Genomic DNA, 19959 nt, shown 5'->3' with positions numbered 1-19959 from the left:
GAAGTGGTTACTGAAGCAGGGAGCCAGCACCTGCTGTGCTTCCGCTGCTTTCCCCTGTCACCGAAGGCCACTGTCTGGTGCCAAAGCGCAGAGGCCCCCGGGATGGCTGCAGAGGAGTTGGGCTCTGCACCCTGAAACAAGGGATGTGGGACCCAAAGAACAGCCCTGGGATGTGGAGAAAGGTGCGTCCCTCCCTTTGCATCATCTCGGCGCATCTTGGCAGGAGTTGGGAGGAAGGCTCCTCCACAGAGACCTCTGATCTTGCCTGAGCTCGCACATCCAAGAACGGAAGCTGGGCCACCCTGCTCTTTCTGCTCCACCCTGCCTCTCCGCACAGTCCTCGGGCAGCGGTCTTAACCCCACTCAGCAACTCTGGACCCCCCAACCCCAGCCTCCCAGGCCTTTGCTTCCCTGTCTCCGGGGGCAAACATGGCAGCAGCTCATTCAATGGGGCCTTTCTGTTTCCTTCTGCTCAAGGAGAGGACAGGCTTCGCGGCCTTGCAGGGACCTTTTCTGGGGCATGGGCCCCTGGCTGGGTGTGAGGCTGTAAGGATGCAGGATGAGAGGGCCTTCCCTGCACCTGTCCTGCCCCCAGCCCCTCAAGAGGTGGCAGCCAGGACAGCCAGCTGTGCTCAGGGCAAGCCATCAGCGGTTGTTCTGATCGGGCACTTGACCGTGGTGACCCCAAAATGACCTAATCACCGTCACTTCCCAGGCCCCATCCAGGCCACATTTGTTTGGTCCAGGTGTTTATGGTTCCAAATGAAGATGTGAGAGGAGGGCACAGCTCTCTCTGGGAGGCTGAGCTCACATGAGAGAGGACACTTAGGAACCACGCATGGCCATGTTCCCCCGTGGATGCCAAGGACCGGGGAAGGGAGCAGGTGGAATGATACAGACAGCAGGAAGCAGAGACCAGAGGAACAGCACCCGTGCTCACTTCAGTGAAGGCAGCCACTGGCTTTCTGCTCCAACGGGGAGCTTACCCAGTGAGGCCTGTGGAAGAATCACCCAGGCTCCTGCCTGTGGGGGCTGAGGACACACGTCCCATGCAGGCCCTACACTAGGCTTCACTAAGGACAACGGAGACAAGTCTCGCCTTCAGAAACCATGTCTCTGTTCTCTGCCCCAGCCTCCCTCCGAGAGGTCAAAGACATGGTAGCCCAGACACCGCGGCCACGGTGTGGCATCTTCATTCGGGGCTTGCCTGGGGGTCAGTTTTACTTCACAGCCAGGCCTTGGAGGTGCATAGCAGGTCCTTGGGTGCCACTTTCCCTCCTTTATCTTCCTGGTGACAGCCCGGGAAAGCTGAGCACAACTCCATCCAGACCAGACATCCCTGCCCCGCCTGCCCCGCCTGCCCTCCCTGCGCTGGAACGTGGCCTCCTGTACGTTCCCAGCTGGCCTCTGAATATCTCTGCCTTCCTACCCTCTGCTTCCCAGGCCTCGCCTAGCGGGCTCCCAGCACCTCCATCCTCTCGCGGTGCAGACTGTCTTCAAGGAGCCTGAGGCTCCAAGGTAAATTCTTCTCAGGCCCTCCCCTAGGGTGAGTTCGCTGTAGCCAGTAAGGGTTGAATGGGGCCTTTGGAAGTGGAAAAGCAGCCCCTCCTGGATTAGGTAGAATTTTGGAAGGGCCATCATCTAGAGGTCTAACCCCTCTCTCGTGGCCTTGCCACCCCATCCTTCTGCTGCCGGCTGTGTCCGAGATTCAGCGGGGGCTTGCGTGGCTGTTCTAGGTGCCACAGCAATGCAGAGTGCTCCCCTCCTCCCCTGCCCCCTCCCCTTCCTTCCTCCCTCTCCCCAGTACAGCTGTTGTAGCTGTGGTTGACCTGGTGCAATGACCGGAAGGCAGTTCATCCCTTCCCTGGCATAGCCCCAGGCCCTTGTGTGATGAACGTGGTTTTACTTTGGTTTCTCCTGGTTTCCCCAGGCCTGCAAGCAGCCTCTGGGACCCCACGCCCCACTGCTCAGCTATGCCTGATCCTGGAACCCTAGCTCTTCATGTTAGCCCCTCCTTGGGCTCTCACTTGAGGTCTGGGTCCCAGGCCTTGCCCCTGCCATCTTTTTGGGACTGACCAGCTTCGCGGTCACCTCTCTGCAAACATGTCCCCCCAGCACCTACCAGATGCTTTGTGAATGCTTTTCATTTTTTTTTTTTTAGCATTTTTTTTGCATGTAAACAGTGGGTTCATTTAGCTTTTATTGAGCTGTGAGAAATGATCTAATTTTATTCTTTCCTTGTATTTCTATCTAGTTGTCCTAGTTTCACTTACTAATAGTTCATCTTTCCCCGCTGACGTGAGATGTCGCCTTTGAGTGTGCTAAATCTGCACACCTGATTGAGCCTATTTCTGGATCTTACGTGCCGTTGTTCCTTCTAATTATCCCTGAGAACACTTTTCCCATGATGGAAGATACAGGGTATGTTAGGGTTTGCAGTATACCTAGTACTCCCTTCCTGCTCTCTTTCTTTCTCTTCTAAAACAAGTTTCATTATGGAAAATATTTTAATATACGTAAATATAATAATATAATGAACCCATGTACCCACAGTTCAACTTCAACTTCGATCAGCATTTTGCCATTTAAAAAAAAAAGATTTTATTTATTTATTTGACAGAGAGAGACAGTGAGAGAGGGAACACAAGCAGGGGGAGTGGGAGAGGAAGAAGCAGGCTCCCAGGGGAGCAGGGAGCCCGATGCGGGGCTCCATCCCAGGACCCTGGGATCACGCCCTGGGCTGAAGGCAGACGCTTAACGACTGAGCCCCCCAGGCGCCCCCGTTTTGCCATTTTTGGTTATGTATATCTTATTCCCTACTTAATTATTTTAATCATTTTTTAACGTAAAATTTTGTATATGTTGAAATGCATGACTTAAAAAAATTCCTCCATTTGGGTATGTAACCCATACCTCTATCAAAGCATAAAATATTTCCATCACTTCAGAAAGTTCCTTTGGTCTTCCTTCCATTCCGTACTTCCTTCCCAGAGGCAACCACTGCTCTGATTTTTTTTTTTTTTTTTTTTTTTTTTTTTTTTTTTTTACCAGGGGTTCTTTTTCATTTAAATGCACTTTTTGTGTGTGGCTTCATGCAGTCAGTAAGGTCTGTGAGATTCATCCGTGTTGCAGGCTGTATTGATGGAAGGATCTTTTTATTGCTGAGTAGAATTCTATTATATGAATATACCATGATTTGTTTATTCATTATCCAGTTGGTGGACATTTGGGCTGTTTCTGGTTTTTAGCTATCATAAATAAAGCTATTATGAATATTTATGAATGACCTTTGTGTGGACATGTGTTTTAATTTATCTTGGGTCAGTAGGTAGGAATGCATTCCTGAGTCACAGAAGTGTATGTTTAACTTTGTGAAAACTGCTGAACTGTTTCTGAAAGTAGTTATATCATTACACATTCCTATCAGCAATGTAGGAACATTCCAGTTGCTCCAAGTCCTCACTATTTGGTGTTAATCATCTCTTTTAGCCATCGTAGTGCGTGTGTTGAGGCATCTCAGTGTGATTTTAATTTCCACTTACTGATAAGTAATAATGTTGAGCACCTTTTCATGTACCTTTTGGTCATTTGTATATATTTGTGTATATATGTATATATTCATGTATATATATGCATATATGTATATATTTTATATATTAAAATTTTTTTTGGTATCTAAGGCTTTTGTACATTTTTTATTGGGTTGTAAATCTTTAAATTGTTGCTTTGATGGAGTTCCTTATATGTTCTGGTTAATTCACCGGTCAGATATATCCTTTGGGAATATAATCCCAGCCTGTGATTTGCTTTTTCATTGTCTAACAATGCCTTGTCCAAGAAGCTTTTTCCTCCTCTCAGGGCCCATAGATATTTTTTAATGTTTTCTCTCAGGAGCATTATAGCTTTAACTCTTTCAGTCTGAGAAACCCCTTACGTTTTGTTTATTTGTTTTGTTTAAGGGTTTTTTGTTCGTTTGTTTGTTTGTTTGTTTCTTTTTTTTTTTTGGTATATGGTGTGAGGTAAGAATCAAGATTGATTTATTTTCATCATGGACATCCATGTTGTTCCAGCACCATTTCTTTTTTAAAAATTTTATTTAGATTCAATTAATTAACATATAGTAATTATTAGTTTCAGAGGTAGAGTTCAGTGATTCATCAATCATATATAACACCCAGTGCTCAGTACATCACGTGCCCTCCTTAATGCTCGTCATAGAGTTAAGGGTCCATTTCTGGGTTCTTCATTCTGTTCCATTGATCTGTGTGTCTGTTTTTTGTGCCAGTACCATGCTGTCTTGATGATCATAGCTTTGTAATAAAGCTTGAAGTCCAGAATTGTGATGCCACCAGCTTTGGTTTTCTTTTTCAACATTCCTCTGGCTATATGGGGTCTTTTCTGGTTCAATACAAATTTTAGGATTATTTGTTCTAGCTCTGTGAAAAAAGTCCATGGTATTTTGATAGAGATTGCATTAAATGTGTAGATTGCTCTAGGTAGCATAGACATTTTAAATAACATTTGTTCTTCCAATCCATGAGCATGGAATGTTTTTCCATTTTTTTGTGTCTTCCTCAATTTCTTTCCTGTGTGTTCTATCGTTTTCAGAGTACAGATCCTTTGCCTCTTTAGTTAGGTTCATTCCTAGGTATCTCATGGGTTTTGGTGCAATTGTAAATGGGATCAACTCCTTAATTTCTCTGTGTTGTGTCTCATTGTTAGTGTATAGAAATGCAACTTATTTCTGTGCATTGATTTAATATCCTGCCACGTTGCTGAATTCCTGTATGAGTTCAAGCAATTTGGGGGTGGAGTCTTTTGGGTTTTCCACATAAAGTATCATGTCATCTGTGAAGAGTGAGAATTCGACTTCTTCTTTGCCAGTTTGAATGCTCTCTATTTCTTTTTGTTGTCTGTTTGCTGAGGCTAGAACTTCTAGTACTATGTTGAACAACAGTGGTCCGGTACCATTTCTTGAAAAGACCCTTTTTCCCATGAATCTTTTTTCAAAACATACCCTCACCTTCCTTATTGCCAGAAGCTGCACTCCATTCCCCTTCTAAGCTGGCTCCTCACTGATATCCTGGCTCTGATCTCATGAGATCTCCCTGCAAAGTGGAGCCTCTTTAGGGAAGACCTCATTGCTGTCAGTGTCACATCAGTGGTGGGAGGGCATAAAGGCACTCAGAATTAAACAGAAGTTTCAGCTGTTTAGTCCTACTTCCCTAAAATAAAACCGTTTTGGCATGACAGGTGTGTGGCTGTGCATGATGAGTCCGATGTCTATGAATTTCCCACAGACAGACCAGATCTCATCACACCAGGTATCGAGCATGGCGGCAGGCATATGGTGGTGTTGAGGAGATGGCAGTGGGACAAATGGAGGTGTAAATCAAGAGAGGTTTTGTCCAGTGCCTTACTGAAGCTCACATCCTTAGTGATGTCTGTACCTTCTCAACCACCAAAGATAAATGAGCTTAGCCTAAAGGACTTGTTCTTGGGTTTAAAGTTCCTTGAGGAAGGCATTCTTTTCTCTTATTTGTGTCTGCAGGACCCAGCTTAATACCTGGTCCTAGCAAATCATTATGCTGGTTGAAGAGGGTTGAGTGGCTTAAGTTTGACTGAATAATAGCTTATGGTTCTTCTTTATCTTCTCAGTGAGCTCCTTGTTGGGGTATGATGTCAATGCTACCGATGTGGAGCTGTAAATTCTACCTTCCAGCTATTTTTGGAAATTAAAAGAAGTATTTGACCATCTGTAGTCTTCTGATACTCTGTCATTCTCCAAGTCTCCACCAGAATTTACCACTACTCCTGTAGGCTCCAGGTGTCTTGTAGGGTTATTTCCCAGTCACACCAGTATTCACGTCCTCCATCTCCAAGAAAGTACAATTTGCTGGTTGGATTTCCTCTCTTTTTCTGGAGTTTATCATAATCCTACAGGGAACATGAAAATTCAAGGACATTGCTTTCGCTTTGGATTTTAAAAAAATGTCCCACTGCTATGTAAACAGCCTTCTTTCTTCTTGATTCCAACTTGTTGTAAGAAATACATTGTAATAATGACATGGGAAAGAGTTTATGATGAATTAAGTGAGAAAAAAACCCCAACATGTTATAAAGCAGAATTTATGGCATGATTTTAAATTTGTTAAGAAAAAAATAAAGACCAAAGAAATATATTTTGGTAAACACAGAAAAGAATGTTATTCTCACATGGGTTATTGGTTAGCAGTTTATGGTATTTAGGATATTAATGATTTTAATTTTATGCTGTATTCTTTATACTTTTTTTTGCATCATGTGTGAAGTTAACGTGATTTATTTTAAAAATCAGGAGATTATTATCAACTTTTTTGTTTATTGCCCTAAGTGTAGATCATAAGCTCTCTGCAGAGAGTATGATAGAGACTACCAAAATGCATTCTCTCCTGGTAATAGGATTAAGGCTGGCACATGGCTGAACTGCACCTCCCAGCCTTCCTTGCCATTAGATATGGCCATGCAATCGCAATGGATTGTGAGCCAAAGTGATGCATGCCACTCACAGGTTGGGCTTTTGTGAGTAAAGATGGGCTTTGTCCATTTGCTTTCCCAGTTTGCTGATGGGTTGCAGATGACAACAAGTCTTTAAAGGACAAAGTAGCTTGTGTTCCTGTATCACTATCTGAGGGAGAACCACCTGCCCTCTTGAATTGTAGGAAATAGCCTTAATGGAAGCTTTGTTTACTTATCTCAGTTTCTCCAGGGTCTAGCTGGGACCTGGCACAGAATAGATGCTCAGTGCGTTTGTTGATAAGAACTGAATGTTGACTTTCCTGGTATCTTTGTCACAAAGTTATAAATAAAATATGTATCCTTAACTTATCTCAATCTTATTATGCAGAGTTAGTAAAATACTACGGCATGTAAAATGTGAGAAGCTTGCAACAGTATGTTTCCACTTACTCCCTCATCTTTTGTGGGACTGCTGTCATATATTTTTTGTGGGTATGGTATAAACTCCAAAGTACAGTATTACATTTTTTGTTTTAAACAGTCCTAGTGTTTTAAAGAAATTAAGGCAAGAAACAGTAAATAGTTTGATTATATTTGCCATTACTAGTGCTCTTCTTTTCTTTCTGTAGACCCACATTTCCATCTGGTTTCTTTTCCCTTCAACCTCAAAAACTTCCTTTAGAATTTTTTTTTTATTTTAAGATTTTATTTATTTATTTGACAGAGAGAGAGAGAGAGAGAGAGAGAGAGCAAGCACAAGCAGGGGGAGTGGCAGAAGGAGAGGGAGAAGCAGTTGGTGGGATCAAGCCACCAATTTGTGGCTCCATCCCAGGACCCTGGGATCATGACCGGAGTGGAAGGCAGATGCTTAACCTACTGAGCCACCCAGGCGCCCCCCCCCTTTAGAATTTCTTGTAGCACAAATCTTCTGGAGATAAATGATTTCAGCTGTTATTAATCTGAAAATAAATTTGGTTCTTATTTTTTTTCAAGGATTTCGTTACCAATTTCTGGTTTTTTCTTTTAATATGCTAGAGATATTTTTCCATTGTCTTATGACTTCCATTTTTTCCTGACAAAACATTGGCCTGGGGTTGTGTTTTTGTTCCCCTGTATGTAATACTAGTTTTCTCTGTTTCTAAGATAACCTTTCGTTTTTCAATGTTAGGAGTTTGACTCTGATGTCCCTAAGTGTGGGTTTCTTTCTGCTTTGTTGTGCTTGGGGCTTACTAAGCTTATTGTATCTGCAATTTGTTACTTTTCAACAAACTTTGGAAATTTCAAACATTATTTCTTCAAATATTTTTCTCTACTCTCTTCTCTCTCTTCTTTCCCTCTGGGACTTCAGTTACACATCTATTATGCCATTTGGTATTGTCCCAAAGGCAACTGAGTGCAGCATGTTTATTTTTCTTCAATTTTTTCTTCTCTATCTTTCAGATTGAATAATTTCTATCGATTGGTCTTCAAGCTCATTATTTTTTTTTCTTTTGCAGTCACCATTCTGCTGTTGGCCATCAGTAAAGTTTTCATTTCAATTATACTTTCTGGTTCTAAAATTTACATTGTTTTGCCCTTCTCTTATTTTATTAACACATACAGTGTTATATTAGTTTCAGGTGTACAATATAGTGATTCAACACTTCATACAGCTCCCAGTGCTCATCACAACAAGTGCCCTCCTTAATTCCCATCACCTATTTAATCCAACCCCCACCCCATCCCCTCTGGTAACCATCAGTTTGTTCTCTATAGTTAAGAGTCTGTTTCTTGGTTTGCCCCCCCTTTTTTCCTTTGCTTGTTTGTTTTGTTTCTTAAACTTCACAGATGAGTGAAATCATATGGTATTTGTCTTTCCCTGACTGACTTATTTCACTTAGCATTATACCCTCTAGCTCCATCCATGTCATTGCAAATGCCAAGATTTCATTTTTTGTTATGGTTGAATAATATTCCATTACATACTTATACCACAACTTCTTTATCCATTCATCTGTTGATGAATACTTGGGCTGCTTCCATAATCTGGTTATTATAAATAGCGCTGCTGTAAACATACGGGTGCATGTAGCCCTTTGAATTAGTGTTCTTGTATATTTGGGGTAAATACCCAGTGGTGTGATTACTGGATCCAGGGTAGTTCTGGTTTTAACTTTTGTTTTCCGCAGTGGCTGCACCAGTTTGCATTCCCACCAATAGTGCCCGAGGGTTCCTTTATTTCCACATCCTCACCAACACTTGTTGCTTCTTGTGTCTTTTTAAAATTTTAGCCATTCTGACAGGCGTGAGGTGATATCTCATTGTAGTTTTGATTTGCATTTCCCCAATGATGAGTGATGTTGAGCATTGTTTCATGTGTCTGTTGGCCATCTGGATGTCTTCTTTGGAGAAATGTCTGTTCATTTCTTCTGCCTGTTTTTTCATTGGATTAGTTATTTTTTGGGTGTTGATTTGTGTAAGTTCTTTTTCTTTTTTTAAAAAATTTTTATTACGTTATGTTAGTCACCATACAGTACATCCTTAGTTTTTGATGTAGTGTTCCATGCTTCATTGTTTGGCGTATAACACCCAGTTGTGTAAGTTCTTTATGCATCTTGGGTACTAACTCTTTATTGGATATGTCATTTGCAAATATCTTCTTACATTCAGTAGGTTGCCTTTTAGTTTTGTTGATTGTTTCCTTTGCCATGTAGACGCTTCTTATTTTGATGTAGTCTCAATAGTTTATTTTTTCTTTTATTTCCCTTGCCTCAGGAGACATATCTAGAAAAATGTTGTTATGGCTGGTGTCAGAGACCTTACTGCCTGTGCTCTCTTAAAAAATAAGGATTTTTATGGTTTTAAGTCTCACATTTAGGTCTTTAATCCATTTTTAAAATTTTATTTATTTGATCCATTTTGAATTTATTTTTGTGTATGGTGTAAGGAAGTGGTCCAGTTTCATTCTTTTGCATGTAGCTGACCAGTTTTCCCAGCACCATTCGTGGGAGAGACTGTCTTTTTCCCATTGGATCTTCTGTGTTCCAATCTTCTTATATTTTCCATTTATTTGCTGAAATTTCCTACCTTGCAGTTATTATAACTATCTCTTCTTTTTAAATCCTTGAATATGTCTCTAATAACTGCTTTAAAGTCCTTGGGTGATACTTCCAACATTGGGTTCATCTTGGGGTCTGTTTGTATTGACAGTTATTTTTCTTCTTATAGGTCACATTTTTCTATTTCTCCAGATTTTCACTAATTTTAGTCATATGCTGGAGAATGTAGATGGTACACTGAAGGGATGCTGCATTATGTTTTCTTCCATTAAAGAATGATTAGTTTTGTTCTGGTTTTCAGTTTAACTGCTGGAATCTCCTTTTGGTTCTGCCAGGTTTGCTTCAATTATTTGTTAGGGCTTTTCTGTTTCAATTTTGAAGTTGTTCCTGGTTCATAGCTCCTACTCTAGGGTGTGGTTCTTACTCCTCTGCGTGGACTTTCTGGACCGTGAGATGAATTCTCAACATGTTCAGTGAGGTCTTTCCAATCTGAATGGGATGTAACTCTAGCCTTCCTAACACTGCCCAACCTCCATTCAGTTCTCAGCCTTGGAGAAGGTGATCTAGGTCGTTTGGGGTCTTACCCCATGTGTGCACAAGCAACCCTTGGCCAAGGACACACACGATGAGTTCCCACAAAACACATTCTTCTTAGGACTCTACCCTGAACATTCCAGCCCCTTCCATCTTACACATGTTTAGTTCAGGGAGATTATTGTCCCCAGGCCTCTGCTTGCCTGTGCCCTGTCAGGAAGTCACCATAGGAAGAAAGCCAGGGCAACTGTGGGGCTCACACCTATTGTGTTATTATTATCTCAAGGACTGTAGTCTTCTGCTGCCTGCTGTTTAATGCCGGGAAACAGTTGTCTTATATATTTAGAGTTACTTTCAGTGGGCGGGTATGTTCTGTAACAGTTACATATCACAAATAGAAGCAGAAGTATAATTGCTATTTTTGGACATTAAAAAAAAATCATAGAATCTCACATTTCCCTTCAATAAAAATACAGACGTACACGAGCAGTCCATAGTTCCCTGGCTGCTGCAGGGTCCGAGCATGGGCAAGTGTCTCAAGAATAACAACATGTCTTCGTGCAGCTCTTTCTAGTGTTTAAAAACCTACTGGCAAATATTACTTGATTTGTTCCTATGACATCACAGTCGTTCCACCCCACAGATAAGACATAAAGTCTTATGTAAAGATGGTAACTGTCTTAGTACAGTAGTGAAAATTTCAACTGAGATCTTCAACCCAGAGCCCACCCTCTAACAACTTTCCTCTTCAGTCGACAAAAGCAAGTCTCTCCCTGGGGAAGAGTCTTGGCCCAGCTGCCAAGAAAATTAACATTTCTTTTCCCACAGTGGTGCACACTATATAGCATCATGGATCTTGGAAATAGTATAACCAGAGATTTTAATTAGTTGCTTTAAAAGCAGTGGCACCCACTGTGGACTGACAAGGTGATTCTTGTGCAGCTGCACGCACTGCGGCGTGTCTCAGGGTGACCCCAGGTGCCCCTCCTGTGCTTCCAGATTTCCAGCTTCCAGTGTAGCTTCCTTGGTACCTGTGGATAGCAGATGAGAAATGAAAGTTCAAGTAAGAATGCTGGTAACTCTGCCCCCTGCCCCCTGCCGGGGAATGGGCCTGGGGTCAGCAGGGCCGTATGGCCTAGGTGTTAAGCTGGACGGGTCTCCCATTTTGGCTGCTGCCTCCTGGCAAGTTTGCACTGGCAAGAGTTGAGTTTCATTGTAACGGTGTTTTCATTTTTGAGCCAATGTCAGAGACTTTTTGCCCCCCATGATAAAGGATGTTGCCCTCACTTACAGTTACGTAGGAATGGTCAGTTGGTTGTGAACTAGGAACAGGTGGTGAGCTGGCCTGCAAAGATCAGGCGTTCACGGTACCTACTGCTTTTGCTCATGGGCCACAGGGAGGTACTCTGTTTGGAGGGACTTGCTGGCCGTTGCTACACGGATGATGCTGTGGATAGGTGATATGAGATGATACAAACTAATGAACCTGAAGGAAAGAGAATTGTGAGGCTGAGTTTCAGAGAACTTCATCCTATTACTTAAACTTTTCTTTCATGATGACTTCAGTGTTGCCCCACAGCCGGCCATCTAACGCTGGAGGACTCCCTAGGTCAGTAGTACAACTTAGGTCTGAGGACTGAAGAGGATGGAACCCAAGTGAAAACTCTCTCTGGGCCCGAGAGAGAGGAGGCTGATGACCCCATGCAATGTCCACGGGTGCACTTTAGACACATCTCTAACTAAATTCACCTAAGCCCCACTATTGTCTGTGTTTTACCAGAGGTTCAAGGGGAATTCCAACTGGACAGCACAGGGCTAAATTCTGTGTCCACTACTCACTAGCTTTTCCTCTTTGTCCTTGGCCCCAGCCAGCCCTGCTTGACTGCTGAGCTCACTGCCCTAAGGGGCCTTTCTGTAGGGCCCGAATCATCCACCAGAACCAGGCAGTGCTGGTCATGTCTGGGTAATGGGCAGAAGCAAGCATCTGCTGACTCTCCACTTCTGCTTTCTCCAGGAAATGAGCAGAAACGCAGTTCAAGTGATTCATAGTGAAACGTTGCTGGAGACTAACCATGCTGGCTGAATCCTCTTCCCCCAGGTCTGAGGGGCTCTGGCTGGGTCTGGGGGCACCCATGCCACCTGACGTCTGCAGGCCCTGACCGCCGCACCTCTGGGTAGGTCTCCTTGTTCCTGGCCAGGCCACGCCGGGCCAGAGGTGGGCATGGAGGTCCTGTCTGTCAGGGAAGGGCCTACTGGCCGCCTCCTGAAAAGCTGGGCCTGGGAGCACACGTGACCGCCCGTGCCTGAGCTGGGCTTGTGGATGGGCGGGGGGCTGATGAGCGGGAAGTGTGTGCCTGTGGGCGGTGCAGGTAGTTGGGGCCACTCGAAGGCGTGGGTCTGCTGGGGTGTCTGTCGCTGCTGGAGTTTGCCGAGCCGGCCTCGGCTCCAGCTCCATTCCTCATCCTCCGACCTCAGGTCAAGCCCTTTCTCACGGTTCTGCTAAGGAAGGTGACGAGCCGCACCTGGGGGAGGCTGGATGCAGGCCTGTCTGTGCTAAATCCCAGGGATGGAGAGGGGAGGCTGACTGGGAGCCCCTCCGCCCAGCCCCCGCCCAGGCCTCTGAAGGGTGCTGAGCAGTGTGGGCCGCGTCAGCCCGGTCACCAAGAGACCTAGCTTTGTCCTGGTCCGGGGGTCCTTCCCCGGGCGTCTGGTAAGTAGGTGCCTCTTTGGGCCTCCCTTTACTCATGTGAATTACCCCATCAAACCCCAGAAACGCCAACATTTTCTGAATCAGCAGGACCACCTGGCTCACAGAGCCTTTGCTTTTCTCCCCTGAAATCATACCTTATAGAACACTGAACCAATCCTTTGTTCCAGCTTCTCTCAAGCGATGAGGAGCGAATCGGGCAACTCGGGATTTCATGTATTACTCTTTCCAAGGACATTTCGATGTTGACATGACGTTCTGCAAAATCATCCATTTAATTATTCGAGAAATACTGAGGGAGAGCCACTTCCTGCCAGCCCTGTTAAAGGCATTGGTGCGGTGGGCTGAAGTGGGATGGGGGGGTTGGGAGTAGGGGATTGAGAGGCCAGGAATGTGTGTGCCTCCTGGGTGGAGTCCTGAAGGAAGAGAGGGTCTGAGCCCTGTGATCTTTGAGAAGCATTCTGGGGCGGGGAATAGAGAACGTCAGGGTGCACTGCAAGGAGGCCTGGTGGGGGCCAGTGGGGCAAAGAGTGGCGAGGTGCAGGCCGGGTGACCCAGCCAGAGAGGGATGCCATGGGGTCAAGTAAGGGAGGGCCTTCCCGTTCAGTGTGAGGACCTGGGTTGTGCCCCCCCAGACTTAGGGAGATTCTAAATGGTGAGTAGGTAGAAAAGAAAATTTAGAAACAGTGATTAGGGTATAAGAAATATCACCTAAGTGTTTTTTTTGTTTGTTTGTTTCGTTTTGTTTTAAATCATCAGCACCTTTGAGGTCCTTCATAGGCTTGGCCTCTCCATCTCTTGTCAGACAACATGGTTGTCCAGAATTTGGGGCTCACTGGTCCCTTGCTTTTCTTTATAGTTTTACCTCATATGTTGAAATTGCTAAATACGTCTTATTTAGTTTTGCATGTTTTTTGGACTTTGTAAATAGGAATTAAAAATTCTTTTAAGACTTGCTTCATTTGCTCCACATTATGGTTCTGGAATTCCTTCGTATTGTTGCATGTGCTTCTAATTCATTCATGTTTCCTGCTTGCTGTATAGTATTCTGTTATATATAAATGTATCTCAATCTATTTCCCCAAGTTAATTCTGATGGGCACTTGGGATTTTTTTTAGGTTTTTGTTTTTGTTCTTCTATTATAAGCTGTTAGGTGCTCCCGCACTTGCAAGTATTACTAGGACTCCCCTTATGCATATATCCCAGGCTACGTGTGCAAGAATTCCCTAAGGTACGTACCCTGGAAGTGGAACGGGTAGGTTCACATATCTTCACCCTTACTGGATGATACCAAATTGCTTTCTAAACCAATTGCACTATTTTACCCCCCCCCATCAGCAATATGTAAAAGTTTCTCTTGCTCCACATGCTCGCCAACAGTTGATATTGCTGGAGTTTCCATTGTTGCCAATCTAGTGAAAATGAAAATCTACCTATGTTTTTAATTTGCATTTCCTGGATTACTAAGGTCAGGCATCTCTTCATATGCTTATTGGCCATTGTGGATTCCTTTTCCCGTTCAAATCTTTTGTCCATTTCTCATTGGGGTCATCTGTCTTTTTTACCCTACTGATTTTCTGTAATTTAATACATAATTGGATATTAATCCTTTTGTCGTATATGTATATTATAGTTTTCTCTTCTTTGTGCCTTGTCTCATTACATTATTTGCAATTTCTGCTAATGATCAAATTTCTTAATCTCAAATGAGCTTCATTTATCCATATGTTCTTTTATGATATATGTGTGTTATCTAAGAAATTCTTGTCCACTATGAAATCATAAAATTATTCTCTTACATTTTTGTTTTCTTTTATAATTTTGCTTTTCACATTTAAGTATTTTTGTCCCATCTAAAAATGATTTTTCTGTATGGTGTGAGATAAAGGGTAACATTTTATTTTATTTTGTTTCTCCCAAATGGATAACAAAGAGTGTTAGCTCTATTAATTAAAAAGACCATTCTTGGGCGCCTGAGTAGCTCAGCTGGTTAAGGGTCGGGTCATGATCCCAGGATCTTGGGATCGAGTCCTGCATCAGGCTCCCTGCTCAGCAGGGGGTCTGCTTTTCCCTCTGCCCCCCTCTCCGCTTATGCTCACTCTCTCACAAAAATAAATAAATAAAAAAATTTTAAAAAATTTAAACATAAAAAGGCCATTCTTCAGGCGCTGATCTACACGAGCTCTGCTGTAAATCAGGGTGTCACGTACATGAGGTCTGTTTCTGGGCCCTCTCTTCTGCCCATTTGTTTATTCCTTTGCCACTACTATATTTGATTAATTCTACGTTTATAACAAACTTTGATATCTGAAAAGAGTCTCTTTATTTTTTTTCTTCTTCTTCCATCCTGTCTTGACATTCTTGGTACGTTCTTCCTTCATATGAATTTTAGAAACAGTTTGTCAGACTCTACAGAAAGCTCTGATCAGGTTTGATTGAAAGTGCAATTTGGAGAGATATACTATCTTAATGAAAATGACTCTTCCAACTTATAAATATGGTTTGTATCCTTATTTATTTAGATGTTCTTTAAAATGTTGAAATTACATTTTATAATTTTCTTTATAAAATAGTGCATATTTTGTTCAGAGTTATTCCTAAGTGGTGTATTTTTATGCATTTAAAACATAGATGTTTTTATACACTTAATACATAGACATCTAATTTTATACATTTAATATGTACATATATGTATTTTATATTATTTTGTATTTATATTTATATCATTTTTATCACTTTAATTGTCACTAAAAGTATGTGTTTCTGACTTGCTGATGTATGCTTGCATTTTAAAGAAGAATCATTTTAGCTGTTCTATGGGTAGCAAAGGAAGAAGGAAGACTATCAGTTAAAAGGATGTTGTACTAATTCAGACTAGAGGTATTGGTGGCTCATCCTGAAGTGACAGTAGAGATAATGAGAAGTGGTCAGAGTGCTGAGATTCTAGATACTTGCTGAGTGTGAGATTTGATGATGTTCTAAGTGTAGGGTGTGCGAGAGGGAAGTTGAAGACGACTCCGGAGCATGCGGGAGAATGGGATTGTCATAGTTTGAGATCGGTCAGGGGCAGAAGGAACATACTTGCAAAGTGGTGGTTGTTCCAGAATATAGGTTTGAACAGATAAAGATGGAGCTGTAGATTAGACACCAAGTGTAGAAGTGAAGTCTCGGCAGCCCCTGACCCTGTGCGACCTTCATGGTAGAAAAGCAAGACAGCTTGGTCACCTGGGGGGTTAAGGGGGAGATAGCTTGCGCAGGAGGGAGGGAAAGAAGACAAGCTCCTCGGAGTTCTTGAGCCATACTATAGAGCTTTTGAAATTTTATTTAGTTACATATATTTATTTCCAAATGGGGACTTGAATTTATTTCCATTTGTTATGTAAACCATCAAAGTCCATGTGCATTTTGCACCTGAAATGATGTTTCCTGGCAACACGCTTAAGCCCTTGGTTGACGGTCCCATTTGAAGCATCTGCACACCTGTTAGAAGCTTCCATCTCAGAGTCTAGAGCTGTGCTAGCTAACACAGAAGCCTCTAACCACACCTGAAATCTCAGTCTCAACTGAGATGTGCTGTAAGGCAAACTGCACATCAGATATCAAAGATGTTACAAACAACAAGAAAAAGGAATCTGAAATATCTAATCGATACTTAGAAATAGTGATTGCATATTGAAATGATAGTATTTTGGACATACTGGGCTAAATAAAATATATTTAAAAATATATTTGAATAAATGGCTTAATTAATTTTGGTTCTTTACTTTTACTTTTTAAATGTGGCTACCAAAACAATTTTAAGTTACACATGTGGCCTGAATTCGTGGCTGGCTTTGTATTTCTTCTGGGCAGTACCCTTCAGATGTATTCATGTTCGATGGCCAGAGGCTTTTGTGGGAAACACAGTTCAAGAAGGAAGGGAAGCCAGAGAAGTGAAGAGCCACTCGTCCTGAATAATTCCAGGGAGAAAGAAAGTATGGAGGGTAAGAAGAATGGATTTAGTACTTACAATAAATTAGACACTGGGCAGGGCCCTGGTATTTGCCATCTTATTTAATCCCCACAATAAGCTCAGTGTCATTACTCCCATTTTACAGATGAGGAAATGGAGGCTCAGAGAAGTAAGGTCCTTCATCCTCAGACAGTAAGTGGTTCAGCTGGGATTTGAACTTAAAGCCTGTGCACTTTGAATTAGCGCCACCACCACTGTGAGTGGAAGAGGAATAGTCAAGGTTTGGCCGAAGTGTGAAAACTGCTCTTCCCTTTTAGCAAATGGTTAATCCTTTTTTTGAAAATTCATCTTTGCAGAAGATTCACAGCAAACAAAAAGGTTGCGTGGGGATCCTTTTTATCCCAGCATTGCCCATAACAGCAATGGAGACACCCGACGCATCCCATGATTAGGGAGTGGAAGTCAGTTATAGACAATAGACCAAGAACAGCTTCTTGGTCATTAAACCCGATAATTTAAGGGAAACGGCAACATAGGCTATGTTTATGATATGATGACGGACGGTTGATACAATGAAACTGTTTATACATCAGTTCTAAGTCAAATATGCTTCGACGTGAAAAGTAGCATGCAGAAAAAAAGGGAAGTATCTTAATTTTTGTTTTTAACATGATAATAATAACAATAATAATAGTAATAATAATACAGCCCAAGTAGCACTCCAATACGGCTTTTTAAAGGACAGGCACAAAATAGAGATATAGAGGCATAGATGAGTAAAGACGCATACAGGAAGAAACTGCTAGGGAGGCTGGTCCGAGCTTATCAGGAGTTAGGAAGGCCGAAGCATGCTGCGGGGAACCCACAGGCTTCCTCCTCCTACTCTTTGGGTGTGGACCAGATCGAGCAGCGAGGGGCAGCTGGCTGGCCGATGGACGTACTAAAGGCAGGGCCCAACGACCCTGCCGCTCTTTCTGCGTTTCCGCCCAGAGCATGCAGCACACCCCTTTACTGGAGTGGGACTCGGGGAGTCTTTCACCTCCTCCGCGGGTGCGCGAGGCTCTCCCCTTCTGTAGTGCATCCAGCGCATGCGCAGCAGCTGCAGGGGTGGGGGTGGGAGGTGCAGGGGGTGGGCAGGGACGGCCACCATCTTTGTAGAGAGCGAAGGGTGAGTGAAGAACCAGGAGAATCCAATAGGGTCGGGCAAAAATCCATGTATTGAAAAGGGGAAAAAACCAAACAAAGGGACAATACTCTGCAATCAGAACACAGAGCCTTGTAACTTCTAGTTCTTCCTTTCCCATACCTGTCTCCGGGAAACATTTAATTATGTAAATTAACGGGGGGCACGTACCCCTCCAGAGGGATTCCACTGCTTCCCCTTGTGGAAGGGATCGCTCTCAGAATCTCCCATCTAAAACATGTCTTGGTTCCAAGAAATACTTCTTACCTCACACAATTTAAAGTGTCTGAATAGTCTCAATTTTGACATGTGTATTTAATGGGATGATCCCCCTCCTCCCATATAATGAAATAATAGTGTCATTTTATAATTGATAGAAACTTGGAGTTGAGGAAATAGAGGAAAGAGAAAGGGAAAGTGTATTGATGAAAAGCGACCACACAAGGAAGAAAGTGATGGGTGCCCCAGTTACTACAGGCAGTAGGTACTGATAAATTTGGGAATTACCAGGTGCTCCCTTTTATTCTGCTTGACTCCACACACGGTGTCCCGGCACAAGTGGCTTTCACAACCAGGCTCCCCCTTTCAGCTGCACCTGGGTGTAATTACTAACACCTTGCAGTTTGGATGTAGGATTGAAGCCTGGGAAGTGCTGTCATCGAGTAAGGGGGGGATGGGAGGCTACGGAGGGAGGGATAGATAGGACGCTACCTGACTAGGCTCAGGTAGGGGGCCACATGATCAGGCTCACCCCAAATCCCAGAAATGCTGAGGCCTAACAAAACCAGAGATAAGAGAACAAAGCAGACCACCCTGCCCTGGGTGTCAGAGGTCGGGTCTTTTCTGGCAATCACATTGTGGCCATAAAGAATGACCAGGCCCTAAAGAAGAAGTAAGCCATTAAAGATGTTATCACCAGTCCTTACTCAATGGTGCTATCAGTGGTAGAGGCATTAAAAAGATTTAAGTTCCCCGGTCAGTTTTCAATAAAAGACCAACCATAAAAGCCCTCAGTGGCAACTTGCTTGTTTGAGACCTCTCTCACTCCTGAGAGCTTTTGTGGTCTCCTGGCTTAATAAAATTCTGTCACTTTGCTCACTCTCCTTTGTCTGCAAGGTTCATTCTTTGACTCTGAGGCAAGAACCTCACTCTCTTGCTTCATCATGTGCTGGTAGTGGCTACTTTCTAATCACAGGATGGCTCCGTGGTGGTAGGAGTTTGGAAGTTGGAGAGAAGAGGGTTATTTCTCGGTTGGGGCATCAGGGATACCTGGCCCAGGAGGCAGCCAGGAGCTGTGTTTGGGAGGTGACAACACGGGGTTACATGGAACAGAAGGAGGGGCATCCCAGGGAGAGAATACTGAGTAAAGGCAAAGGATCAGGTGATGAATGAACAGTCCATTTGGCCAGACCAGACCCCACTGGAGGTGCAGTGGGAAGTTAGGCAAGGAAGGAGGTTGGGCCATATCATTGATGGCCAAGAGCTTGGGAGTTTTCCTTGAAAACATGGGGAGCCATTGAAGATAATAGAGCAAGGGAGTGGTGTGATGGAGCTGTGCTTCCCGGTCTGCCACTGCGGGGTGAGTGGGAGACAGTGGGGAGCCTGGAGGCAGAGAGGCCTGCCAGGGCACGGCTGGGGAAGACATGGAGCAGCAGAGCGCTCACCCCGGGCTGCCAGGAGATGCCCCGCAGAGGGCAGGCCGCCCATCTCATCCATTCGTGTACTATTTTGAGGTTCCTTGACTCCTTTTGAGGCTCCTCAGGGTCATTCTCGCATTTCCTGTGCACGTAGAAGAATTACGTCTGGGTCAGAAAATATTTCTTTTTTTTTTTTTAAAGATTTTATTTATTTATTCAACAGAGATAGAGACAGCTAGCCAGAGAGGGAACCCAAGCAGGGGGAGTGGGAGAGGAAGAAGCAGGCTCATAGCAGAGGAGCCCGATGTGGGGCTCGATCCCATAACGCCGGGATCACGCCCTGAGCCGAAGGCAGACGCTTAACTGCTGTGCCACCCAGGCGCCCCGCTGGGTCAGAAAATATTTCTGA

At 43.6% G+C, this 19959-nt stretch overlaps 1 protein-coding gene and 1 long non-coding RNA gene across 2 annotated transcripts in view; one reads left to right on the top strand and one right to left on the bottom strand.

Moving 5' to 3' along the window:
- Positions 1–10933: 10933 nt before the first annotated feature.
- LOC103667898 lies at positions 10934–14851 on the bottom strand. The gene is made up of 3 exons (XR_569892.2): positions 12915–14851; positions 11362–11556; positions 10934–11101 (listed from the first exon to the last, which is right to left on the bottom strand). It is a non-coding gene; the product is annotated as an uncharacterized LOC103667898 (long non-coding RNA).
- The window catches only part of WDFY4 (WDFY family member 4), a 282866-nt gene continuing 275014 nt past the window's right edge, over positions 12108–19959 (top strand). The window contains exon 1 of the mRNA XM_040624184.1: positions 12108–12244. The gene's annotated coding sequence lies outside the window, so the exon portion shown is untranslated. The remainder of the gene's footprint in view (positions 12245–19959) is intronic.

Source organism: Ursus maritimus, unplaced genomic scaffold (assembly GCF_017311325.1).
Source record: "Ursus maritimus isolate PB19 unplaced genomic scaffold, ASM1731132v1 scaffold_7, whole genome shotgun sequence".
Taxonomy (NCBI): domain Eukaryota; kingdom Metazoa; phylum Chordata; class Mammalia; order Carnivora; family Ursidae; genus Ursus; species Ursus maritimus.
The sequence above is the reverse complement of the archived record's forward strand: the minus strand, read 5'-3'. Positions and strand labels throughout refer to the sequence as shown.